This window comes from Neodiprion pinetum, chromosome 5 (genome assembly GCF_021155775.2).
Source record: "Neodiprion pinetum isolate iyNeoPine1 chromosome 5, iyNeoPine1.2, whole genome shotgun sequence".
Classification (NCBI taxonomy): Eukaryota; Metazoa; Arthropoda; class Insecta; order Hymenoptera; family Diprionidae; genus Neodiprion; species Neodiprion pinetum.
In genome coordinates, this window is record NC_060236.1 from 30999940 (window position 1) to 31015328 (window position 15389).

A 15389-nucleotide genomic window follows, 5' to 3' on the forward strand; every position below is an offset into this window, starting at 1 on the left:
CAGTTACGTTGGCAACACAGAGAAACGTACAGCGCCACAGTCGGCCGAGCGCGAAACTAATTCAATCTCAATTTACGTAACGTAACCCATGACCGTCGAATCTAACCTTTGAATACGGCAAGGATAATGACTTGTTGGATTGACACGTATTTTCAGGTTAAATTCGACAGTTATGGGTTATGTTACGTTTATTGAGATTGAGTTTGTTTCGCGCTCGGCCGACTGTGGCGCTGTAGGTTTCTCTGTGTTGCCAACATAACTGTCTAGTATAAAAAATTATCCGTTTCAGATTCATTGTCACCAAGTGTACATATGCATGATGCTCCTACCATGACACAAAAGCCCTATTGCACTAGGAGGTAGGTACATATGTATTTACGTAGAGAAATATCGCGTTGCTGCTACTGCCGCTGTTGCTGTTGCAGGGCTGTACGGAAAAGTTGAATGTGAACGTGTATATGTATATTTTATGTACATGCATACCGTACATACATGTATACATGTGTACCGCACTCATGTAAATAGTTTCTATGCGCGAGGCGAGGACTGCCATCTGTCCGGAAGTAACTTCGACGACAGAAATATACCGGGTGACGCGGCGTACGATGGCGAACTGCTCATTCTTATTGCGTGTATATCGCTGCTGTTGATGATGCTGCTGTTGCTGCTGCTGCATCCGTAACTCGATATCCTTTCAAGTGCAATAAATCATTATACATGCGTGTATGATATACGTATAGAATTACATAGGATACGGATGGAATATACGAACGTAAGAATTGTAGTCAATATTATACATATGTACAATGGATCCAGCAGCATTTATTTACTTCCGTGAAGGAAACAATTATTTGAATTGACGCTATTTTTATTCGTTGATGTTATAAAAAGGTGTGGTCGATGTAACGATGCATAATTTATGTATAGAAAATAGTATTATTATGCTACTTTACAGTATACAACGAAGTTAAATTTTCAACTTATGACGTGTTTGTTAATGCTATTCGTATGACGTTTTACTGGAATGGCATATATTATAATACCAATACGTGATATCGTTATCAAAATTCGATTATCTATGGATTTTCATTCTCATATACCGCTTGCAGCTACTTAACGAAATATTAACGTCTTATTGCGCCGATGTATTTAATATCTCTACTCGCCATTTTGTTCAAGTCCTAAATTATTATTGTTATATATATATATATATATATATATATATATATATATATATATATATATATATATATATATATATATATATATAACGCTTTAAACGAAGTACACCTAATAATAATGATAATAGTAGTAGTAATAATAATAATAAAGATGTTACACCAAGACCTTGCGCAACAAATAATCGCTTAGACGTATCTTTGCTCACTTATGAAAGCTGTAGGAAAACGCACATGTCGCGCGGCGGCAGATAGTTATTATACGTACACACATGCGAGAGGGGAGGATAGGTGCATGAGTATAATACGAGTATGAGACAGTAGTCGAGCGATGGAGGCTTCAGCCCTATTCGGTATTAGGTTCGCCTTTGAAAATTCTCTGGGGGAGGGGGGGACAAAAGAAGAAGGGGCACCCAGGCAATCAGGCTGTCCCAGCCCCAGCTGGCAAACAAGGCGAAGAAGAAATGCACCGGCGGTGGCGGTGGCGATTACTATTACTATTACTATACCATACCTACTCGGCTACTTCGGAACGGGGAACGAAAGGGGGCGAAAGAAGACGGAGCAGCGACGCGGACGACGGGAGAATTCGCGTTGACGCAGGTCCGGTCGGCCGACAGACCGACAGACCGACATAGCCTTCCTTATGTCTGCCCCCCGTGCTGCTGTTGCTGCACTTGGCGTATATATGCGCGATATAGTCATGTATGGGGGGGGTAAAGGGGAAAAGGGGAACTCGCGACACGTGTTTACGCTCCTACACACGGGACATATTTTTGAAATTCAATCCTCGTACGACGACGAATTGAATTAGGAACAAGGGCGAAGGACGGAGGACATTTCTTTTTTTTTTTTTTTTAATTTTTTAGGCACTGTCGTTGCTCAGTACGAACACTTTCAACTTTCTATGGATAGCGTAAATTATGGTCGTCGGTCTTGATCTTTATAGTTTTATGAATCGTACTGGATTGCGTGGATATTTTAAATGTTCAATTTTTAATGAGAATGTTTCAAGTTTTACGGTTTCGCGGTTCGTGTCCGTTTATGATGGCCGGCGGGAAACGCGGAACGGGACGGGAACGATGGAATAGGATCGGAATATGGAACTTGAGAGAAACGATGGAAATAGGATGAGAAATTCATTGTTACGGGTGAGGAACGATGGAATTGAGTAAGAATTGGGAACAGGGATAAACCGATGGAATATATAAGTATGGAAATTAATTGGGATGGAAGAGGAACGATGGAATAGGGTATGAATTTTGAACGGGAAAGAGGAAGGGTGGAATAGAGTGAGATGAAAAGAAGACGCGACGTGCTTGCAGAATGTTTTGTGGTTTATTAAAAATTGTTTAGATTTAACAGTGACTCACGATCAGTTTATATATTAACCGGTCTGTTTATGAAAGTCCTTAGCAAAGAAATATGTGTTGTTTTTTTTATCCTATATTACAACCTTAGAATACGGAACAGAAAAATACCAAGAATAAAATCGATGTATGTCTTTTCGAAAGCATTCGCAAAGTTACGGAAATAATCGAGGAAATCACAATAATACCTCAAGTCAGATCTAAAGCCAAAACTTATCTGTTCACGTATGGATAGATAATATTTAGGTTACGATTATTATTTGGAGGGGGGGGGGGGGGGGGGGGGGGGGGGGGGGGGGGGGGGGGGGGGGGGGGGGGGTGGTACCGATCGTCTTACGGGGTGGAAAAAAAATATCGACCTAGTGAATCAAATTTTTTTTCTTTAGCACATATATATCCCCCCCCCCCCTTAATTTCAACCATCCGTTGTACAGTCGTGAAAAGAATGTAAGCGTAGAAAGGAAAGTTAACGTTATTGTACTTGAGGACAAGTATTTTCTTGATACGGACGGAAATAATATTTTATTTGAACATTTTACTTGACCTATTTGTTTTATTCCTTATATTTGTAAGACTTACTCGTTCTTCTTATGCTGATTATTTATATAAATTGAAACGCACACGCCGGCCCAATAAACCCAATGCCTACACACGTACCACAAGTGTAAGCACATACATATGTATATCTTATCATTTGAGGTCTGAAATTACAAGAAACGGGTCGTATCGTCGCACGAAATGTTTTTTTTTTTTTTTTTTTATTTAGCTTATTATTATTATTATTATTATCGCATATTATTTCGCACGAACAAAATTTTCGTTTGACCTAGTTTATAATGAAAAATCGGGGCGTTGTTTTGCACAGCTGTGCGTTTGGTCGACAGTTGGTGTTGTTGTTGGTGTTGTTATTAATATTCCATGTTATTACCATTACCATGTATAATAATAATAATTTATTAAAGTGTCCCATTCGTTTAGTAGTTCAATTTAGAAAAATTGTTTGATACGGAAACGCAGCACTAACGGCAGCAGCAGCGGTTGGGTATATATGATACGTTTTCTACGCATTATAACGATCGTGTATAACACGTATAACACCCGATGGAACGCAGCTATGCGCGCCTCGATTGAACGTGGGATCTGCTGCATCCCACGGCGAAGGACGACGGCAGCAACAACCGGCGATGTGTGTTTAGTAACGATGCCGCGATGCCGCGACCGCGTCGAGAATCGCTAACAATATTCAACTCTTCCCTCTCGTTTAATATGTCGTAAATACTCTGTGTAATTTATCGTATGCAGTACGCGTGTGTTTACCATGCGATGTGCAACATGCGAAACGTCAGCCTTTTTATATACATTATACATGTATGTATGTACAAAGTGAATTCTTAACTGACGTATAATCGGTAGTCTGCTAAAATTTTGTGCGCACGCGCTATAATCCGAGAACGCTTGTATGCCAGGCTGACCAATTGTATCTTGGACTTGAAAAATTTTGACAATCGTAAATTGAGCACAACTGCCAATGGACGGTTGTTGAAATTTTTTAGGTTACATACATCGGCGATGAATTGTTGTGTAAATTTGCGCCGGTTGGTCACCCTGGCTAACAGTCATTCTCGGATTGTCGCGCGTGCGCATTAATCGTTTAGCAGACGACGGAACGTGCATGTATGTTGGTAATTCTCCGATCTGGATATATATATAGTCAAGTCAGTGTGGTCTCAAGTTTGTTAGTTTCTTTTTTTTTTTTTCTCCCATTCTTCTTATTTTTTCCATCTCTGTGTTGACGTTGCATGTTTTCATTCGATTATCATTCTGCAAATTGAAGTTTGAATTTCACGAATTTAACGACGAATCGGTTCCAATCGAATGTTTGGGAATTTGTGGGGAAAAAAAATCGTTGGAAAAAACTCTAGCAATTTTCCTGGCGCCAGTGGCATTCGACGTAAGTGAAACAACGTATCTTACTGTATTATGCGATGTAGAAATGAATCTGAGAATATTCGACTAACATAAGAATAGGTGTTGACAATTTGATGAAAGATTGTACTAATTTAACTGTGGGTTCGATGACAAAAAAACAAAAACAAAAAATGATTACCCACTTTGTCATCAGCATTGATATATGTAATGTATAATTTTAATTGCAATTTTTTTATATTTTCATTTCTGTTTTTACATTTTCCCTGTGAACGTGCATTATGCGTCGGAAGTCTAAAACTGACAGGGATAACTGTAGTAATTTTTGAAGTATTATTAAAAATCTAAAAACAGTTTACAATTAAACTTGAATGCGATCTTTTAAAGCGTGTTGAAAAAAAAAAACGAGACCATTTGAACGTTCAAAAGTGGTGGCAAACTTTTTCGTGCTTGCTTGCCGTTTCTATAGTGTTTTTCGGCTCGTTGTGAGTTTTCGCTTTTTTATTTGTTTTTTTTTTTTTCCTCGACAGGTAACCTGTAAATATTCTTAACAAACAGAACAAGGCAACAAACATTAGAATCGTATTAAAGAAATGAAGAAATAACAAAAAAAAAAAAAGAAAAAATAAAACACTGGGTGGATTACATTTCGAAGGTACCAAATAACAAAAAGTTTTCTCAAATTCTCGTTAATCGTTTGCACACTTGGTTTGCGTTGGAATAAAATTTTCTGAAACTCATATCTCTCAGGCGTGGCGAGTCCACGAGACAGTAAAAACGTTGTGCAATTTGTTCCGTGTTACGTTAACGCCGTAAATTTTTTTTATCAAATGACAAGCGCGGTTGAAAATTGGCGCTCTTGAAAATCCCATTTCTCAAATTATTTCGTTTTCCTTTGTGTCCCTGGAATGGCGGGGGAAAAAAAAAACAAAAAAAAAAAAAAAAAACTTTGTAAAATTATCGCAGTCCTCTCTCTCTCCTCTGTTCCAGATGGTTGTGGAAGCTGAGCTTTTGGCGGAGGGTGAAAGTGCATCCTTTCGCGGCGATGTGGCTCAGTGGCGAGACGCGCGGAGGTGATAACAGCTTCTGACCTTCCGTCTGTTTCTCGTCTGTCCCCCCCGCGTCGCGTGTGTGTGTCTGTGTGTGTGTGTTTTCAATCCTCGTCAGTCGTCGTTGATCGGTATCGTCGCGACGAGTCCGCACGCTGTTCGTAACGAGAGCGCAGTTTCACTCGCGTATTAAAAAAAGTGTGCGAGTTTCGTCGTTTATTTTCATTGTTTACTTCTTATTATTGTTATTTTTATATCCCTCCGACGACTATAATCATCATCATCATCGTCATCGTCATCGTCATCCCGAAGCGATTGAAATTATTCTTCCCACATTTTGTTAAATTGTTTCTCTCTCCCCGTTCATCGTCGTTCGTTTCTCTCCGACGGACCGTCAAGACTCTATTTTCCGCTCTCATCCCGTTAGTGTTAAATCGGCAATATTCGTAAACCGGTGAATCTTACGCGCGCGATAAGAATGAAATTTTAAAAAAACAAATCGTTAATATAAATGACAAACAAACAAACAAACAAAGAAACAAACAAAGCAAAACAAAATAAAACAAATACCTCATCATACCTACAAAGTACCTCTCGTCGTTCGAACCTTCAGCGCAATAGTGCCTAGGCCCTGTAACTAACGTGAAAACAAAACAAAACAGAACCATAAAAATTAAAAAAAAAAAAAAAAAACAAATGAAGAAGCAACAAAATAAAAGATAATAGTAATTTAGTAACGTCTTAACAACACTTTTAAACAGAGAGAAAAGAAGAAACGAACAAATTAATTGAAAACAAAATCATCATCGAGTGACTTACGTGTACGAGTGAGTGCGATAGGAGAGACAGAGAGAGAGAGAGAGTCGTCGTATTAAGAGGTCAAGGATACGGAAGAAGTGTGAAATATGAAAAAGAGTTTAAATTCAACGGAGGAAAGACAGAGATAAAGTGAAAAGCTATATATTATATATATATTACATATATATATATATAGATATCATATATATTTAAGAAAGAAAGGAAAAGAAAACAAACAAACAAACCTATATACTAAACAAATAATAATCAAGCAAGCACATAATAACAATAATAATAGTCGTAGATTGAAGAGGAATGAAATAAACAAAGTTGTTAACCGCGACGTAATTCAGGACAGTTGAGTACCTCCAGATTATCTATTTATTATAAAAAAAAAAAAGAAAAGAAAAGAAAATAAAGAAGAAGAGAAACACGCGATATTATTGTCTATTGAAAACGGTTTAATAGTAATGATAAATAGTGTACACCGGTTGCAATATTCTTTACACGTGCTATTTTGATAAATTAAAAAAAAAAAAAAGAACAAACAAACAAAAAAGAAACAGTGAAAGAAAACCACAATAATATTCATAATAACAAATGTAAACGGTATTAAACGGTACGCATATAACTAAAGTTTTAATATATCTACAAGAATAACGATATTAATATTATTATTATCATTATTATTATAATTAACAGTACAACAGAAACTATCGATGACGTTGAAAAAAATCTCGGTTAACCGAACATCCCTTCCTCCCCCCCACGTCGGTCTACCTTAAAGGTGAGTAATCAAAGATTCCTTACGATAGAATTACTTCTGATGTTAACGTTCTCCACACGTGTGTAAATTATTATTTTATTTTTTTTTTTTCTTCAAAATTATCATCATTTATTTCATCGAAATCCATACGCCATTATTATCAGATACGCAGATCGCGAGGCTCTTTGTTTACTGTTTCAAATTTTTTTCTACGATAACTCGTCGATGTGTCCATGTGTGATGAAGGAAAAAGAAATAAATAAAAAAAAAAAAAATACAAAAATTCGCCACGGATATAACAACAACCTTTTATACGCGGTGACAAAAAAGGATATGCGCATGTGTTTAAAATGCAGACAGGATTTTTACAACAATTCCGTGAAATAAAATTGTTACGCGAAATTCGTGTACGGTAGTATCTGGTTGTTGCGTAACAAAAATACGGAAAAGTAGAGCGGGCACGAAATGTTGGTTGTACAGGTTACGATATAGGTTCTGGCAATTTGGGAGTGAGAATAAGAAAGTTTTTTATGTATGCTGCTGGCGCGGTTATTGACGCGAGCGTATTTCTTGCGTGGGCTTCGTGCTGTTTCAACCTTTGTGCACACACGTATATATATATATATATATATATATATATATATATATATATATATATAAGCGTGCGAAAGTTACGTATGTACGTGTAAATATGTATAACGTGTATATATCTATTATGCTGAGACTCCATGCGTTGTATCAAGTCTAGCTATAATGCAAAGATGCGCCTTTTTTTTTTTTTTTTTCATTATATCGAATATTATACATAATTATACATTTAGCATTTTACTGTATCTACATTAAGGTGTGCCTAGAAAAAAGATTTTTTTTTTTTTATAGAGAATCTCAAATAGAATATCTCGGGCAGTTATGAACTGATGATATTGATATTTGGAGGTGCCTATTATATTTTTCCATGTTTCATTTAAATAATAGGTAAGTAAAAAAAATCGGAAAATTTTTTAATCTATTTTTTTTTTTTTATGCGAACGGGTTGAGTTATAAACTATCGGAATACAAATTATTATAGGAAATTTCACGCTGTATAAAAACGTACCGAGGTAAAATTTTCCCAACTTTAACCGATTACGAGATTTTTGCCTATAATGATTGAGACGTATTGGATATTTATCAATCGGTCAGAGTTAGGAAAATTCTGTGTCGGTATTTTTTTTTTTTTATAGTGCGTGAAATTTCCTACAAGATCCTGTATTTAGATGGTTTATAAGTCGATCTGTTTACGAGAATAAAAAAGATTCAAAAAAACTTAAAATTTTTTGTACGTTTTATTTAAATGGAAAATTGAAAAAATAAAATCGTCATATCTAAATATCAATATTGAGAACTCATATTTACCTAAGATATTCTATTTTAGACGCTCTTTGATAGGTGAAAAAAAAAGTACCCTAACCTAGATATGCATTATATTGAAAACGAGTTTTAAACGCATACTATTTGAATACGAAAAATTTGCGGTACAAAATTTGTATCCTAAAACCACTTTAACACGAATTTCGTCGCGTACTTAGCAAACTTTTTTTCCGCAATCTCGTCGTCAGCTTTGATTCCGGTACTTTGTGAACATCGTGTTAAACATATTGTTATACATAAAATAAATTCTATAAAGACCGGTATAAACCTTTATTAGCATGTAACGATTGTTCAGATTTCAGCAATTTTTAAACAATTGGAAAATCGCTGTCTCTACATATCGTACAATATTAACTTTTGTCGGTTATCCCGCGAATTATATTATAATACAGATTTCACTCCTCGGTTCGTTTCGCATTTTGCATAATATTATATTCCTGCTGAAATAGCTGTATTTTTACAACATAGATGCGCGCATACGTCAGACTTTGGCACGTCCAGTCTGATTGCGAGTGACTGACGACGACGACGATCTTCATCCGCATTTTATATACATACCTCTACATACATGCATTATAAACTACGCGCCTCTCTCGTTGGTTCGGCGTTTCTCTCGACTCAAGATCACCGCGTTGTTTTGCTCCGGGGTTTACCTTGTGCAGAGAGCGAGCTGGAATTGCGACATTTGTTTTCATGACCTGAAACTCGCCGGCGTTCTACTCCTCTTTCAACGAATGGAAAAGGTGGTGAAACTCACGAGTTGCGTTCTACCGCGCATGCGCGAGCTCTGTCGGTATGTTTTGTTTTTTTCTCATCCAGACTGGCCAACTTCGGTTTGTTCAGCTGTCAAACGCCCAGCTTAACGGAGGTTATGTCCTAGTGTTGCGATTTTTTTTTCCCTTCAAGTTAACGGGATATCTAATTTTTGCGATTTTGCTATGATTCGGGACAGTTATAGAGAAACTTTTCACCGTCTAATCAATGACTTAATGCTGCTACGAGATGTCGTAAAAACGTGTTTTTTAATTCAGAAGAGTTTGACTCTCTTTCGTGCATCGTTTCGAGTCAAGTTGGCAACCCTGGATTGCAGAGACGAAGATATTATAAAGAACAATAGAGTTGTTTATTCAATTAGGTTCTGAAATATCGGGGACGCTGCCTTTTGTTAGCAAAAAGTTTCCCGTCACTTTACGTTGGGACGAGGTTGAAATTTCGAATTTTTCGTGCCGAAGTTTAATGTAAAGAAATCAAACTTTCACGGAACAACAAAATTTCGAAACAGCAAATTTCCAAGAGCATGACTCCGACGAGTCTTAAAGTCCCGAAAGTGCGAGAATGAGAAGATTAAAAAATCTGAAACATCGAAATTCCGAATGATCGAAGATTTTCAGTTCCGTGAATTTCAGGCTTGATGAAATTTCACCACTTTGATATTTCTCTGTTTTCGATTTTCTATATCTTTACGTTTGTAATCCGAATCATTCTGTTTTTCGGTTCATCTGATATTTTACACCCACTCGTTGATCAAAGTACCGTATGTGAGTATATTTTAATCGTACGAAATTTTACTCTTACGAAACTTCAATTTTGTCAAAATCCTGCATCACGAAACTTTGACCCGTCGCCTTTCCGACCGTTCGAAACTTTGTTGTATCTACGAAGTTTCATTTCTTCAAATCAAGTCTTGCCACAAAATAATTCAAAATTAGGGCGCTTTCGAAACTTCTCAAAAACCCGGAACTTCAACCCCGCCCCTTTATTATCAAACATATATATATATATATATATATATATATATATATATATATATATATATATTTCATTCGAACCGATCATTCGTCAACCTTGTTGCAACGTCATATTTCTTTAATCCCAATAAAGCATATCACTTCATTTTTTCCCCGTGTACAAAATTCAAACTAAATTCTCCTCCAATTCCAACGCTTTTACACCACAATATTACCCTACAACTTGCTGTTGTTTGTAGCTGTTGGGGTTAAGTCGACGCGCGTTAACACGTGCATACACTCTATACACGTGCATACGTACGTATACCTACGACAACTCGTTTAAGTTTCGCTGTTGCTATTGCGTTTGAGCCGATCGACTCTTAACGCGACGCCACCGCCACGTGTCCGCACGTCCACGTGTGTCCTCCTCCTCCCCCCCCCCCCCCCCCCCCCCCACTTCATTCCATTCCTGAAACAGTCTACGACCAGGATATCCAACTCTTGCCTACCTATACGTATACCATGTATTATTATTAAGCTACGATTTTAACTAGCCTAGCTGCCAGCGCAGCGAACGGTTGTATACGTATAATGCAATAAGCTATATATATATATATATATATATGTCTGTGTATATATGTATATTATTTTTATATATATACACACATATATATATATACAGACATGTTTTACTTCACTTTTTTTTAACTTAACTACGACGGACGGTTCGACTCGGCCTCGATCGCCGCGCCGGACGGATCTCTTAACTGATATCTCTCGCTATTGCAGGTATACCTGTAATACCTTTAAATATACCTGTGCCTCTCATGCATGTACGTACATACATGCATATATAAATATATATATATGTGTATTAACTATGCGAACGTGTGAATTCTATATACATACATCGAGTTTCGTCGCTGTATTATTATAATGGCTATCGAGAAACCGATATATTTTATGTATACACACTCGCACACACGCATATATATTCATATATATATATATATACTTGGCGCGGTAGTAGTTTTTTTTTCTGTTTTTTTTTCTCCTGCTCTCCTTTACGAATTAGTTGACGCCAAGGCTCTGGGATAGATGTGTTGTCTTGGGTATCGTATCCTATCGCATGTAACGCGCGCTACAGGTACATATATTCTTTCTTTATAGTACAATTTATTCATCGAGTTGCACGCGAATAGTTCACACGCTTACGTACGTATACCCAACGAGATGGCTGAAGGGCCAGGGGGGGGGGGGGGGGGGGGGGGGGATAGCAAGATAGAGAAAATAAACGGAAAACGTAGAACAGAGGAACGAACACAACAATAAATTGATATCGTACCAGGTAAAATAACAACGGTATGCGCAGGTGCATATAAATGCATATGTGTTATGATCATTGTATACATATTTACGATACAGGTGTCGATCGGTCGATGGAGAGGTGTTATAAAAGTGGAATAATATTATAATTGATCTCTATTTTTCAAACAGTGTTTTTCTGTTGCCTTTTCCCCCCATACCGGTTCTCTTTTTGTTGTTCTCTAAGGCGAATGTCGAAGGTACATATGTATACATATTATTGTTGCAATGTATTTAATCTTCGCAGGTCCGTTATGGCTTTTTCAGGAGTCAGCGGATTTACGCGGAAACTTCGCCGGACGTCTGCTGACTGTATTTGTATACATAAATCATTGCTCCGAAAAATATCTAATTTCACGCAAAAAAAAAAAAAAAAAAAAAAAAAAAATCGGACCTCTAAAGAGGTTAACTTACAAAAGATACACGTGATGAAGTATGTGTGTATGTATATATATATATATGTAAAATTATACAATTTACGGAAAAGAAATGGAGAAAAATTGACACGCGAAGAATAAGAAAAACGAGAAAGAACACACACGCATAGAATAAATTTATGGAAATGCATGCATAAATTTACTCAGCTGCATCCAGTGGGTATATATAATACACACATTATTAAACCTGTTACACGTGTAGTGGTAATGTATGAAAATGCATTTATATGGGTGTAGGTTGAAGAGAACGGTTGTGCACAACCTATACTGGGTTGAGGAAAAAAAGAACAAATAATAATAATAATAATAATAATAATGCGCGTACAGCGCGCACACACGCACACACACACACACACACACGGAGGCATGTATCCGCATTAAAAAGCGTGTCCATTGGTGGCTGCTGCAACTCGGCATTAGTAATTGTACTAGAATACTCCGGCTAGGAGCAGAGATGATGGCGTCATCTTCAATGCAGTCCGGTGGCAGCAGCAGCAGAAGCAGCTGTTGCTTCGTTGGTCATTACTCGGTCAATTGAGTCTCTGCTACGAATGATGGGATCGATGATGGAGAGACGCTGCTGCTGCATGCCAAAACGTACGCTATTTTCAATGATCTTATGCGGTTGCGCAGATTGCGCTGTTTTCTTTCATCGAAAGTTGAGGTTTTCGTTTGAGGTTTGAATTGGTGGGATTTTTGTTTTTTTTTTTTTTTTATTTCCACGAAACGGAACTGCATTTTTTTTTTTTTTCCCTCTATTCGAAAAAGCTTAAAAGGACTTTGCCGCGAATTTATACGTACACTGAGTATCGGTTCAGGTTATACCTACCTACGTATGGAGATATACATTCGAGTGTTGGTATGTAAGAAACGAACGAATGAACGAGGGACGAAGAAACTAAAGTCGGTGTGCATATTACGCTTGCCGTTCTATCCCGCAGGCAGGCGCATCTTGAATAATACAGATTGCAGTCTATTTATGCTGGAAAATCAATACCCCAACCGCAGCTCTAGCCGAGGAGCGAGGAAATAGTTGCCGGCATTGAGGGTGGGGGGGATGCATGACGAGGGAAACGTTGATACGTCTCGACAACCCTCGACTGCCACCCACCTTCCACCTTTTTGTTCTATACCTTCAACTTCCATTTCGTCACGACGAGACGACGCATAATATGTGAAAGAAGTCTTTTTCTTTTCACCGTATCGTCCCCGTCCCCCCCCCCCTCCCCCCCTTTTTTTTCTCTCTTCTTATTTGCAACAGTTTTATTATTAATTTACATTCTGCTTGTCGGTGTGTACAGAGAAATGTGTGTGTGTGTGTGTGTGTGTGTTTTTCCTCTCAATCACAATAACAGTAACAACGAATAACCACTGCGTGCGTAACTACTTGTTGCAGTAACTTGTGCGAAAAAAAAATGTTCGCAATACGCGATTAATTTTGTAACGCTGTGCGGGAAATGTCACTACGTGATTAAGTGGTTCGTATAAAAAAAAAAAAAAAAAAAACCGAAAAACGAAATATATATACGTATATTTTTTTTTCGGCGCGGATTCCTTATAAAACTGTTGTTTATGTTGAAAAATAAAAACCTCGTGCAAGTATCAGCTCGATCGGATAAAGATTTAGGGATCCCGCTTTCGAGTTTACGTTTTTACATTGTAATAACACACGGGGGGAAAAAAAAATGATTAACTTAACTCACGGCGGATTTCGCTTGAAAATATTGACGATAATGAAAAATATCGAGAAGGGACCCTTTTTTTTTTACCAACAATATTTAGCGCGATAAAGGTCTTCGGATATATTTTTAAATTTTGCACATTTTGACACTTGTTTTGACTTAAAAGTGAAAAAATTGAAAATAATCGTATTAAATTCAGAAAAAATAGAAGTTTTTTTCGGTTTTATTTTTTTTTTATTTTTTACGCGTTATTCGAATGTAAAAACGAAAACTCGGAAGTGGGACGTCTAAATCTTATCCGATAGATCTGAAACATTTTTTTTTTTATTTTCGGTGAGCCACTCTAAATTGTGTAACACATGATTCTTGTAACTTCCTCAAAAAAGTTTGTTTTTTTTTTTTTTCTTTCGTTTCTACTTCGCTTCGACCACCGATAGAGTCGTAATTTGGCTCGTGGACGTGCGGCTAACGTCAATCCCACGGTCTAAAGTCCTTGAGCGGTAGCTCACACGCGTCGTTCACCTCGATTCCAAGTCACACTCGGACGACGACGATCGCATGAGTGGCTATGACGACGATGCTAACTTTAAAACACCGCTATTGCCGGTCGTCGTGTGTTTAATATCCCTACGCCACGTGAAAGAGAGAGAGAGAGAGAAAGAGAGAGAGAGAGAGAGAGAGAGAGAGAGAGAGAGAGAGAGAGAGAGAGAGAGAGAGAGAGAGAGAGAGAGAGAGAGAGAGTTTCTCTATATTCGGTTCCTGCTGCCTGGTTTAACCGCCCGACATCAGCACGCGATTTGCGCTGTTTATACGTATTACCGAGAGGAAACGGCGAAACTTAACGGATCTTGTAACAGATCGTATCTACGACTGCGCATGCGCGCAGGTTGTTCGAATTTTCACTCAGGCTTGCCACCTCAAGTTGTTGTCACCCGTCAAACGCGTCTTACGGAGGTCACTACGTTACCGATGCGAATATCTTTAGGTTAAATCGTATCTCAAACTGTGAATGCAGCGATTCGGAAAGATTTTGGAAAAACTTTTATTACCGACAGAATGATTACCGGTTATCGGTAACACTGTTCTCTAAATAACGCAATTTTAATTTTTGCCGCTCGACGCGGAAGAGTCTGACATTTTATACGCATACCGTTTTCAGTTTAGTTGGCCAACCTGCCTTGCAGACGATAATATCCTCCCTGACCAACGGAGTTCGGTTATTTCGCGCATGCGTAGTCGATCACTCACAATTAGCCTGGCGAGTTTCACCGTTTCGTTTCTCGCGGTATTCGCGAAACTTGCGTAAACTTGCCTCCATCACTCATTTATGCACGTTATTATTATTACAGGGTATATCTCCCGTTATATTTCCATCAGAAATCATGCCGCGTGTCGTTATATTTATAAGAATATCGATCCGCGTGACATTTTTTTTTTTTATCCCGCCGCAATCTACCGACCGATACAACAAGTTTTTAAATATATTCTTTACCTCTACTTTTCGATATCTGTAATTCGATTCGTAAAATGTGCGTGCAATATACGTTAAATCACAAATTCTGTCACAGTGTCGTGACCGAAGGAAGCTTGGACAAGCTGTACGGTTAAATGAGAAATAAATAAACAAAATAAAAAGAGAAAAAAACATTCTGTATTATTTTTTTATTTTTTTTTTCTC

General features: G+C 37.7%; 1 protein-coding gene across 3 annotated transcripts in view; it reads left to right on the plus strand.

Moving 5' to 3' along the window:
• The window catches only part of LOC124219631 (ecdysone receptor), a 79835-nt gene that overhangs the window by 11663 nt on the left and 52783 nt on the right, over nucleotides 1-15389 (plus strand). The window contains exon 2 of one of the 3 annotated variants that reach the window (XM_046627481.2): nucleotides 5465-7108. The exons of 1 other annotated variant lie outside the window; for it this stretch is intronic. The gene's annotated coding sequence lies outside the window, so the exon portion shown is untranslated. The remainder of the gene's footprint in view (nucleotides 1-5464; nucleotides 7109-15389) is intronic. One more of the 3 variants, XM_046627483.2, reaches the window with a different exon arrangement.